The 10,925-nt window shown below is 36.6% G+C and overlaps 2 long non-coding RNA genes across 2 annotated transcripts in view; one reads left to right on the forward strand and one right to left on the reverse strand.

The window, feature by feature from the left end:
• Positions 1–1,943: 1,943 nt before the first annotated feature.
• LOC149625024 (uncharacterized) overlaps positions 1,944–10,925 on the reverse strand; it is a 29,821-nt gene continuing 20,839 nt past the window's right edge. The window contains exons 2-3 of the long non-coding RNA XR_016374499.1: positions 2,484–2,628; positions 1,944–2,372 (exon numbers count right to left, since the gene is read on the reverse strand). This is a non-coding gene — a long non-coding RNA (uncharacterized LOC149625024). The remainder of the gene's footprint in view (positions 2,373–2,483; positions 2,629–10,925) is intronic.
• LOC149625025 (uncharacterized) lies at positions 6,514–8,917 on the forward strand. Its single transcript, XR_016374457.1, has 3 exons — positions 6,514–7,448; positions 7,513–8,587; positions 8,677–8,917. It is a non-coding gene; the product is annotated as an uncharacterized LOC149625025 (long non-coding RNA).

The raw sequence follows: 10,925 nt of genomic DNA on the forward strand, positions 1-10,925 counted from the left end.
TGTCTCAACAAATTGAGATAGTATACGTCATACGTCACTGTAACCATAAGTTCATAAGATATGTTCCATAAGTTTGTCACTGGTTACAGACTGGAGCTTGTCATGAAGTGACGTAGGTCATAGCTTCTCGTAAAGTGACGCCTGGTGAGACGCTGTCAAAGGCTTACTATAGACTAAATAGGAAGATGGAAGTCCTGCAAAATTAACTAACCGAGTGTAGGACTTCAATTCTCGCTTGTCGTTCTCGAACTAGCTCAAGCTGTAAGTCCCTAATATCTTATAAACTTATGGTAGTTCCCGTTTCACTTTTAAGGATTATAATACGGCGGTTCCTTACTAATATTGAGGTGTTCTTAAAAATTCCTATCTGAGAGGACAAAAACAAGCCAGCGTTTTGAAACTTCGCGTTTGAGGAACAGTTACAAGAAGTGGCTTCCTAAATTACAACGCACGCGCGCTGCAGCTTCAGTTCCACCATACAAGTTTGAACCAAATACCAATTAATCAAGACAGCTCCAATCACGAGAAAATTACAATTACCCCCAATGCTTTAAGCACGCAATGTTGCGATTCCCACCAAGTTCACGAAGTAACTTGGTCTACAAAACTCCTGTACAGGTAAAAGTTACGAGGTTTCGGCCCCAAAATTTATCAGCATCGTAGCGCGGTACGCTTCACTAAAGGTCCTAGATTACACTTTGGATTCGTGTAGGGATGGTAACGGATGTACGCCGGGGTAAAAACGAAAAGCAAACATTAGAGAGTGGGTTTCTTAACTTAATTTATCATCTCTTAGTATATCGCCAATAAGGGGAAACGCGCCGCCATCGTTTCTTAACGGTACAAGAGTAAAAGTGGAAGTAACCCACTAGTTCCTTAGAAAAACAAAGATTTTTCCGGGGCCTCAGCGAGCCAAATAAGCCAAACCTGCTCTGCAACATATATATCACCAAACGTCAATGATTTGAAGTAAAATTTGCCCCCAAAACGACACTATTCCCTAGTATGAGGTCGGTCCAACATTTTTCACGTCACCCCTGAGCTCTTGGCAATAACTTAGCTCTGATAGCATATACAGGGTTCGTACGAAATTTTTACATTGAAAATCCCTGAATTTTCCAGGTTATCCCTGACCAAATTTTGCTAATATCCCTGACCTTTTCAAGGTGTTTACCAGAGCCCACTTCATCACACCTGTCTCATATTTAGCATTGCTCGAAGCATGGTTTGATATAACAAACGAAATCCCTGACATATCCCTGACTTTTTAGGAAAGACGTTTAAATCCCTGACTTATCCCTGACTTATCCCTGACTTTTTCCCCTAATTTTCATATCCCTGACTTATCCAGATTATCCAGGTTCCGTACGAACCCAGATATATCAACAAAAATTAAGAATTGCTTGACTTCAATTATAAGTATCAATCATTATCCTAAGCCTTTGCATCTCAACGATTTATAAGAATTTCGTACAACTACGACATGGATCATTTCTCTCTTGAAAGAGAAAATTTAACTTCATCTTATCTACGTTACCCCCTTTTGAATTGAGGAACAGAAAAAGGTTCAGGGGTTGTGACAGGGAAGGAGGTTGGTTGGTTGGTGGTAAAAAGAAGATGATTTTTAATTTAACGAAGGTTTTTGGTTTCAAGCAAAAGTCTGTCTTATTATTAAATTAGAATTTGCCGTCGACGAGAGAGAAAATTTATTAAGTTATCGAGTTACGCGAGAAAAGAAATTCTTTTATGGATGTAGATATATACTGGACAAGTCTTTTCATTTGCTAGCGTGGGTTTGTCTCGCTTTGAGATTACAATCCCACAAAAATCCCTTTGTTTATTTTCAGAAATAACATAACATTCGCGCCAATTGTGGTTCTCTTAATTTTTTTTTATTGAATAAGTACTGAATTGTACGAAAACCTAATACCAAAATAACACCCTCCCCTTTCAGTGTATCGTTCCCCATAAGTGTTAATTTCTGCACATAAAACGTAGAACACATTGCTTAAAGAGTTGTGGAATCTTTTATCTCAAAGATTTGAATATGTTACTGAACACACGTGTTTTAACAATATTAGCTTAAACTAGGGAGGAACATTTTGAACTTTCACCTAACACACTTCAAAAGTTACCAAACATAAGGGTTGTGCGTAAAAGTAAATCTGGTACTCACAGATTTGTTGTCATCTATGCCTTGTTATCCCTTTAAAATAGACCTACCTTTCAACGTTGTAATTGTCCATTACCCAGGAAAATAGATCCGTAATTTTGGTCCGGCCAAACGATTCCAGTTGAAATTTCAAAACTTTAAGCCTTAGCCTTTTTAAAACGACATGGGTACTGGTATTTGATTCCATGATACGGCCCTACTATATAAAAAAAAATTGTTGTAAATCATCAAAACATACCTTATACAATTATCAAACTACTTAATATTAATAAACGATAAAAAACTACACATTAATAAATTAATACCATACCTTAATTTAAATTTTTCATCGAGTCTGCGACTCTGGGCCAATTTGTCGAAGAAAAAAAGACCTAAAGGGCAACTGTTACCAAGGCAACGATCCAACCAATCACAGCTCGCTATTTTGATCTACACTAGTGCTATCTACACTAAGCCTAAAATAAAGATTTTAAAACCAAATTAGGGTTAACGAAAATTACTTTCGGAAATTCAGTCAAAACTTTGAAAATATTGACAGAAACTGACCAAAATTACTCAAAATTGGTAGTCAAACTGATAGTTAATTAAAATTAACTAAAATTAGGGGTTTAATAATAAAAAAATTACTCTTTTAATCCGATTTTCCGACTCGAACCGGGAGACGATATAATACGTGTCGATCTCCCGTAAAACAATGAAATCATGAAAATGAAATTGTCTTTTGCGCATGCGTGCCTAGTAACCCAAGTTCAAGTTTAGTTTCACCTTTTTAATAGAGCCAATACAGGGAAAGGCGGGGAAGTGAAAACATTTAATGAAGTTTTTTAACTTCATAGCTTTTTCTCTATTACGTCATATGAAAAATAAATTAAACAGATAGCTCTACAGTCTACACCCACTGGAAATTCTGGAATAGAGCCAATACAGGGAAAGGCAGGAAAATTAAAACGTTTAATGAAGTTTTTTAAATAATGGGAAAGGCACGAAAATGAAAACGTTTAATGACGTTTTTTAAATAATATTTGATATGTTAATTTTATCAATCTTTCTTGTTTAAGCGGAGTAGTTAATATTTCGTTTTTTATTACCAATAAGAGAGTCAAAGTCTCAACAAAGGTGGTTAACCACTGAGCACTGATTTTAGGGATAAAATAATGAGCTTCTGTGCTGCTACATTGATTAAATTGCAACGTTGTTTAGATAATCAATTTTTGCGTACCTTAATTGTTAATTGTTTAAATTATAAATGGTCCTCGGCATACCTTGACTCTTTCCTAAAAAAAGAGAACGAACTTACATGCAAGAACACGATTAATGCATTCAAAAGCAAGTTAAACATAAAATATTTAAAAATCCAATATTACAAATGGATTCAGGCAACCATAAATTGATATTTTAATAAATTAATAAGGTTTTGGGGCGACTATACCCAAAATTGTTTCTTATACTTTAATAGGATTGTATACCACGCGCTTTACTTGTCGAATACCGTTAACAATCCAAACCCAAAATATAATTTTTACTTCAAAATAATGGATATCTGAATTAACTCTCTCAAAAGCGATATCAAAATACGTGTATTTGAATCTTTTAAGCGTGAGAACGAATAAAGATTACGGTTCTGTTTTTAAGACAGTTTTTTCCCCTTCCCGTTCAAGATTGAACCGAACCCTTTAAAAAAGTATCAAGTATAAAGAAAAGTGGTTCCCAACTTCCCCGGGAAAGCTGAACCTGACAATGATGAAGAGGGACTCGAAACTGTTCAATTCTCTTTCACACATTTCGCGATGGGCAACTCGATCCCCTTTGATAAGAAACTAGGAAAGAAAAGAAAAGATGGGTCCCAGTCGGCCATTGTGGTGGATAAAAACCCTAACAAAGAAACTTGATTTAACCAGCCAAAGAAGGGAGAAATCAAGCACCCAACGATTAAGACGCCTTTGCAATCGTACCATTGGCTAAAAGCACATTTCTCGAAGTGATATCCAGGGTTGGTGTTCAAACGGATTGAAACGGGCATATAGCTTTTCAATCTGGCAGTACTGCTGGACCATCGTCATACAGCTACTCTCCCATGTCCCATCTCTAAGTATCATCAGAAGTATATATTACTACTTCTCTTCTAGAGAAGCGTATACGGCTATCCGCAGAAATGTTTCCAGTTACGCATTTCCTTGAAATCGCTTACCTTAGTAAGCTTTCATTCCGACGTGGCTATCACCATTAGAGTAAAAAAAAAAAACTCTCGCAGTCTGTAAAAGCGTTAATCGAAACACTTGGACTGAACTCTTTTAACTCCAAGAAGGGTAATTTAGACTTTTTCGATTAAAAGCCTGGCCCGGTAAACACGTCGATTTTCTTCCTCTACCTTATACAGCGAGAGGTTGGACACTAGATACCCTTTAAGGTCAACGTTGTACCTTCTCATGAAAAATCTAAAAGAAATTTTAGGTAAAATAACCCACACCTTGTCAGGGTGTAAAATGACTAAGGTTGAATAAAATATAAAGGTTGTTTCTGGTAAGTCTGACATAAATTAAGGGGGATATTCTTTGGGCAATTTTGAGTCGAAAATATTACTTTTATCTATAACATTTTTCCGTCCCGGCCAACGTTTTCGATTTATGATTGGAGTATTTTACAGATGACCCCTTTAAATTTAATTAAGAAACTGATTAAGACAATGATTTCTAATTTAATTATGGGGTCATCACTAAAACACTCAAATCAGAACTCGAAAACAGTGGCCCGGAAGACAAAAATGGAGATAGAAGTTACATTTTCGACTAAAAATCGCTCAGAAAACATCCCCATTAATTTATGGCAGACTTATCAGAAACAACCTGTATAATATATAAAGATATATATAAGGGGCATTTGGAAGTTCTTTAAATTATGCTGAGCTTATGGGGCACCGATTAAATAGTACCTACATATAAAATCTACTTTATTTTTTCTTTCTCGTTTATTCGCAAATACCCCATTAACAAAAGAAAATTAATCTAAAGGTTATTAAATGATAGTAATCCCACGACGGGATAGATCCTAACTTGACTAATATATACAACAATTATTGTACAACTTCATAATTAATCTACTTCTGCCATTAAGAATTTGGGTATGGGGGTAGAGTGAGATTCGCTTTAAACCCTTTTTTGGCGAGTCCCTTCATCGTGGCAATTGACAACAGGGAAAACCGCTCTCTTCTAATTACTATTAATTACTCGACCTATACTTAAAGTCTTAAATGATCTTGGCAATTTTGTTAATACCGGAAGCAACCTTTGGTTGAAGACTCGGCACTATTTCGCATGATGGGTATTTAGTATTTTATACCGCCTAAAATCAGGCGAAGGAAAAGGTTTTCTCGTGTTTGAGTTGACCCTCCCGGCTCTAGTGTTTCCAGATGATGGAGTTTCTAAAAAGAATGGCAAAGAAAATAACTCGCTTTCAGAGTCTTGTCAAACAAAAGTTTTGCAAAAAGGAAGAGTCCAGTTTCAGCCTGGCATGGTCCGTACTCTCGGGTCAATTCCCAGGGGCAATTTTTTCGAGATTAATTAAGACGAGGTCAGATATACCGTACATGTATATACCGTTGAGCCGGATGGGATAACCCAAGCGTATAAGGGCTAAGGTCCAAGTTTTATTTGTCCGTTTGAGTCGTCCATCTATGGCTTGGTATCGTGCACCGAACCAACAATCAAGGACACGCGTGTATTGTACAAACAGTTTCGTTTGGTATTATATGCCTTTGATGAACAAACTTTGACTTATATTTACGTCACGCGAGGAGAGATTTGATTGGATATTTACGTCATATTCCCAAAGGGTATTAGGGTTAGGGATTTCGAAAGAAAATCTCTTATTTCTAACTTACGCCAACGTCTGGCGCGATACAAATAAAAATCTTGTTCGAAATTAAAGGTAAGGTATCATCTTAAACTAGTCTAATCAATCGAGACTCTTTGGGAGTGTAAAACAACTATAGTTCACCAAAAAAGGGACAGGACATAGTGCGTAGGTCCAAAGACGTTATATAGGGCTTAAAAGTTACCAATCCGCAAAAAATTCTTTAGTTTGGAGCCATATTTTAATATAAGTCTTTGTTTTCCACATACCCATCAATATTCAGAGGTCAGATACAAATATTTTCGAACCTATCATCGTGGGTAGGTTTTAGTCGTAGAAGTTTAGAAGTAGGAATGGAGAACGGTTAGTATTTACTTCAGTTCGATTCAGAGCCTAGTATAGAGCCCCTCCCTCCGACACGAAACGAAAAGTGTAAATTACCTTATTGGATCACTTAAACTACGTTTTGATGACGTTGCTGACGGGGACGGTGAAAAAGACGTAATTCCTTTCTATCTCTGTCGCTATGACCCGCCTCTTCTTTCATACCCCTCCGTTCCGTGGAAGGGGGTCCGGGACTTTGACGCGCGCCCAGATTACTCTGTTCTCCATTCCTACTTCTAAAATTAAATCTATCCCTGGTCGCTCCTATTCCTTTAAGAACCAAGCAATTAAAATTCTCATTGAATTTATTTCACCGTTGCGTTTCAAAAGCAAAACGAATACGTGCGTTTCGTTATATACTTCCCGAATCCCGGCGTAAATTGCCTGATTAAAAATATATATGTTCTAACTCGTACCCTACCTTCTGGTCAATAGTATGTTTGAAAATGCCTCGTGTTTTAAAATTAAAATATTTTAGTAGGTATAGAAACTGGAAAAATCGATTATTTTTGTTCCTAAAGTTTAACCTCCATAGACTAAAAGTTAGAGTATCCCGACTCGTCGCTGCATCGACAAAAGTAAACGAAACTAAAGATATACGAGTTATTTTCCTCGTTTTGGGCCTTAGATTCATTTTAATGTCTAGTTAGATATTGTAAGTATCCTTTGATGGGTTTAATATATTTCATATTGAGACTCTGTAAGCTAACGGGGAAAGGTTTATGGGCGAATATAAAGTCAACATTTCCAATTCCGTCACACCACGTGTTTATACTGTCAAAAAGAAAGCCAAGAGAGTAAACCTAAACCTATGTGTGAAGGATTTTTGACAGACGATAACTTTCTTTGAAGGATGGTACGTACGTATTTTAACTATACATCAAAAGGAAAAGGTAACCAGAGCACTTACTGCCGATTCAATGCATGGGTATAAGGTCTAACTTCCGAGACTGAACCAATTCAATTTCCAATTCATACCTTTGATCTTAACTATACAACATTTTGACTCAACCGATTCATTCTTTTCTCGCCTTCTCCATTGGTAAATTAATTCAGTTCATCCAACTTTTATACACATGATCTAACTGATTCATACGCGACTCTAGATGACACGAGACGAAAAGGTGCATTGTTTTAAAATGACTTTATCTGGATTTTTACACCACTCCCTGGGGACTATCAGGAGTATATAATACTTCTCTTCGAGAGAAGTGTACCATAAATCGGCGTAATTCACCGTAATTGTAACATGATTCTTCCCAACATCAGCACATTCGGAGTAAGGTTACTAAACCGAATCACAGACGTGATAAATAGTTCCCTCATCATTACACTATTAGCGCTTAACTATTTGCCAAGGCGCATGCGCTTGTGGATTTTTGTTCCACATCAAGACAATCAAGATTTGTGGGTTGATTTCCGGGGATTTAGTATACCAAACAGTTATGAATTCACCCTAACACGGTGCTATGCTCATCTGTAGTTTAATGAGCAGGAGAGCAAACAAAAAGGGTGAGTCTGTTAAGAATCATGTTACATAACAAAAGGATTAAGAGGATACAGAGTGACATCCTTCTTCTATTATCCCCTTCTTAATGTATTCGTTGATGCGCTAACCACTCAAGTTATGTCTCGTAAAATTTGATTGGCTGTTCCATCACGTGGTAATACTTTGACCTATCCTAACATAACTAAAATGACCTATAAGTCACCTAATATAAGCCTTGGTTCATCAGTTTTTATTAAGATAATGGACACGGTATGGGGGTTCAAATGTCTGTAAACCCGGGACACTTCAAACTATACGAAAACAATGATTCCAGGGCGTCTTTCAGTTGTCGGTCTTCCGTTTAGATCCGACCAAGCATTAAAGCTGATTAGTTTTTTCCTGCTAAACCTAGATTATAGACCATATGGTGGGTTGTTGTTAGTAGGGGGTAAATCTATATAAAAAGGCGATAATGTGGTCCTAAAACCTTGGATGTGATCAGAAACAAATTTGGTCGAAGTTACCAAGCCAAAAATTTGTTTTGTGGAGGGCTGTAGTCAAGAAGCATCGTTTTACTGTAAGAATTGCTAGTTCTTTGGGAATAATCAAGTCAAAATTTCCCGATAATCAACTCTTTCTCGAGTGACTCACATCCTTCAAAGGAATCGTGGCGCTCATACAGGGAGATTTAGGTGAAATTTGTTGTTGACAACACCCATATACTCCTCTGTTCTTATATTACCGCAAAAAAAAACTAAACTGAGGCTCTCTTTCAAATTAGGGCTCCGAAAAAAGCAACTATACGAGAACAGATCCCCCAATCGGACAGGCCTCGCTAACTCTTCTATCGAACCCGAGGGTTGAGCGATACAAAAACAGACGGATATGTGACAGACTGTCTCGAATGCATTGGCAATCCGTCGCTCGCTTTAAAGTTCAATTTTGATAATGAGAATGGGTGTGCGTCACAGAATTAAGGGTTGGATACAAACTGACTAAACTTATAAACAACCGATTTTGATCAAATGGTAAATAAAAATAGCAAAAAGTGCAACTCTAATTAGTTGTTGTAATAATTACCACAACAACTTCTTTCCTAAAAATGGTCTTCCAACATAAAGCAACTCCTAGAAATTAATAGAAAAGATCTACCGCTCCTTCATCGCCACCACAAACCTTTTCGACGTAAAAAAGGGGGTAAGCAGCCCTCAGTTGATACATAGCCGTCTCTGTGCCATCGTATGATCCAAAAAGACTACAGCGCAGGCGCCAAAAAGTGTGATGGAAGGCAGAGTTTTACCCCCCTGTCTTTCCCTCTTAGTTACATCGAAATGTTCTATTCCTAATAACTGTCTTAAGTCATTCCTTGCAACTGTTGTATAATCTTATCAAATCATTCTGTTATACAATCTCTCGAATTTGTAAACTTAATATCGTTTAATTCTTTCCTAGAAGGGAACTAACTTTACTTGTAAAATTTACTCGAAAATCGGCTAAAACAGAAGCGTATTAAACTAAAGTACTTCCCTTGAAAACCGATCCTTATATTGAACGTGCACAAAGTAATTCGGGAAAATACTCTAAATTAGTTTAGGGTTGCTACAAACTCTACATAAATATGGTTTTAACTTTTTTGGGAAAGAGAAATAAATACGAATTCTTTGGGTAAGTGTACTTCATTTAGTTTTAGTCCCAAGTCGACAGTACTTAACAGTTGTTCATTAGACGAAGCGCGTGTAAAGTTACAAGGACCAACTGGGTCTGGTATTTCCTCATCTAACCATCTTGTACTATACGAGAAAACAAAAAACAAAAGTTCTTGAATCTTGAGAAACTCAACAGGTGGAAGAAGAGATTCGCTCATTAAAAGTACGGAGCGAGAAACTATGGTATACTGTTCTTCATGGCACTTAGTACCAGATTTGTGCATTAATGAATTTTCTCGAGTTGCTAGACTAAAACCCTTCCCATCATTCCTCGCGTACCCGGGAACTAGAAGACTTCGCTTATACGATCTTTTATTGTGATTTTCTGCCCCGGAAAATTTCTCTCAGTTATTGCTTCTTGGGAATCAAGTGAAACTTAATTATAAATTTAATTTAGAAAGAGGCGAAACATGTTTTCCACAAAATGACAACATTCGCCAGTTTTAATCAAAAATGTCCTTCGAAATTCTAGACAAATATTGTCACAATTCATTCGCGTTTCTAAGAACATAAAGATACTAAACGCGTCCTCGCGTACTTCAAGTCTGAAATCCATTTCATCTTCGAATGAACAATTTTCAGACGAGTTTAAAGCTACGTTCCCATATTCTTAGTAACGCGAATTAATTCTTGCTACTGCTTTAGTAAGTTAAAGGAAAAGTCCATGTAACATAACATTATACCTTAAAATATAAATGGAAAAATATTAAAAAAATAAAAATGATCTCTTATTACAAAATAATTAGCACTTAATTTGCCTTAAAAACGAGGACTACTGCGCCATCCACCATTGGTTTAGTGTCGTCTGCTAGCCAGAACCCCTTACCCCTACGGGATTGGTTGAATTCTCACAGGCTGATAGAGGTAAGGGTAAGAGGTTCGGGCTAGCAGATACCACTTAGCCTAACCAATCTGTTTTCTAAAACTAATTAAATTCTAATTATTTACCTGAGCTTCTCCTTTAACATTTACATTTACATTTACATTTACAAAATAAACAAATGTTTTTCTTTTAATAATTTAAAATTCGTGAATGCCAGACATCTAGCTATATTCACAAAGCCTACGCTATTCGAAAACCAGAGTCAACCTGACATCTCTACGGTAAACAAGCCGACGTGTATGTGTTGGCGCATCATAGATCAGGAAAATTTTATATATATATATTGAAAAAGGCAGTTTATTAATCGAAGAAATTAAAGCAATTTAAATAAATTAAATACGCGAATTTAACTAAAGAAAATTTGCGCGAAACGATGTCGCTAGTTAATGTAAACCATATGGATTAGTTATTTTTTTTTAAAAAAGGTATCGACCCCGCAGA

The sequence above is a fragment of the Phalangium opilio genome, unplaced genomic scaffold (assembly GCF_054372755.1).
Source record: "Phalangium opilio isolate 3A_F unplaced genomic scaffold, DU_Popi_V2 ptg000105l_1, whole genome shotgun sequence".
Lineage (NCBI taxonomy): Eukaryota > Metazoa > Arthropoda > Arachnida > Opiliones > Phalangiidae > Phalangium > Phalangium opilio.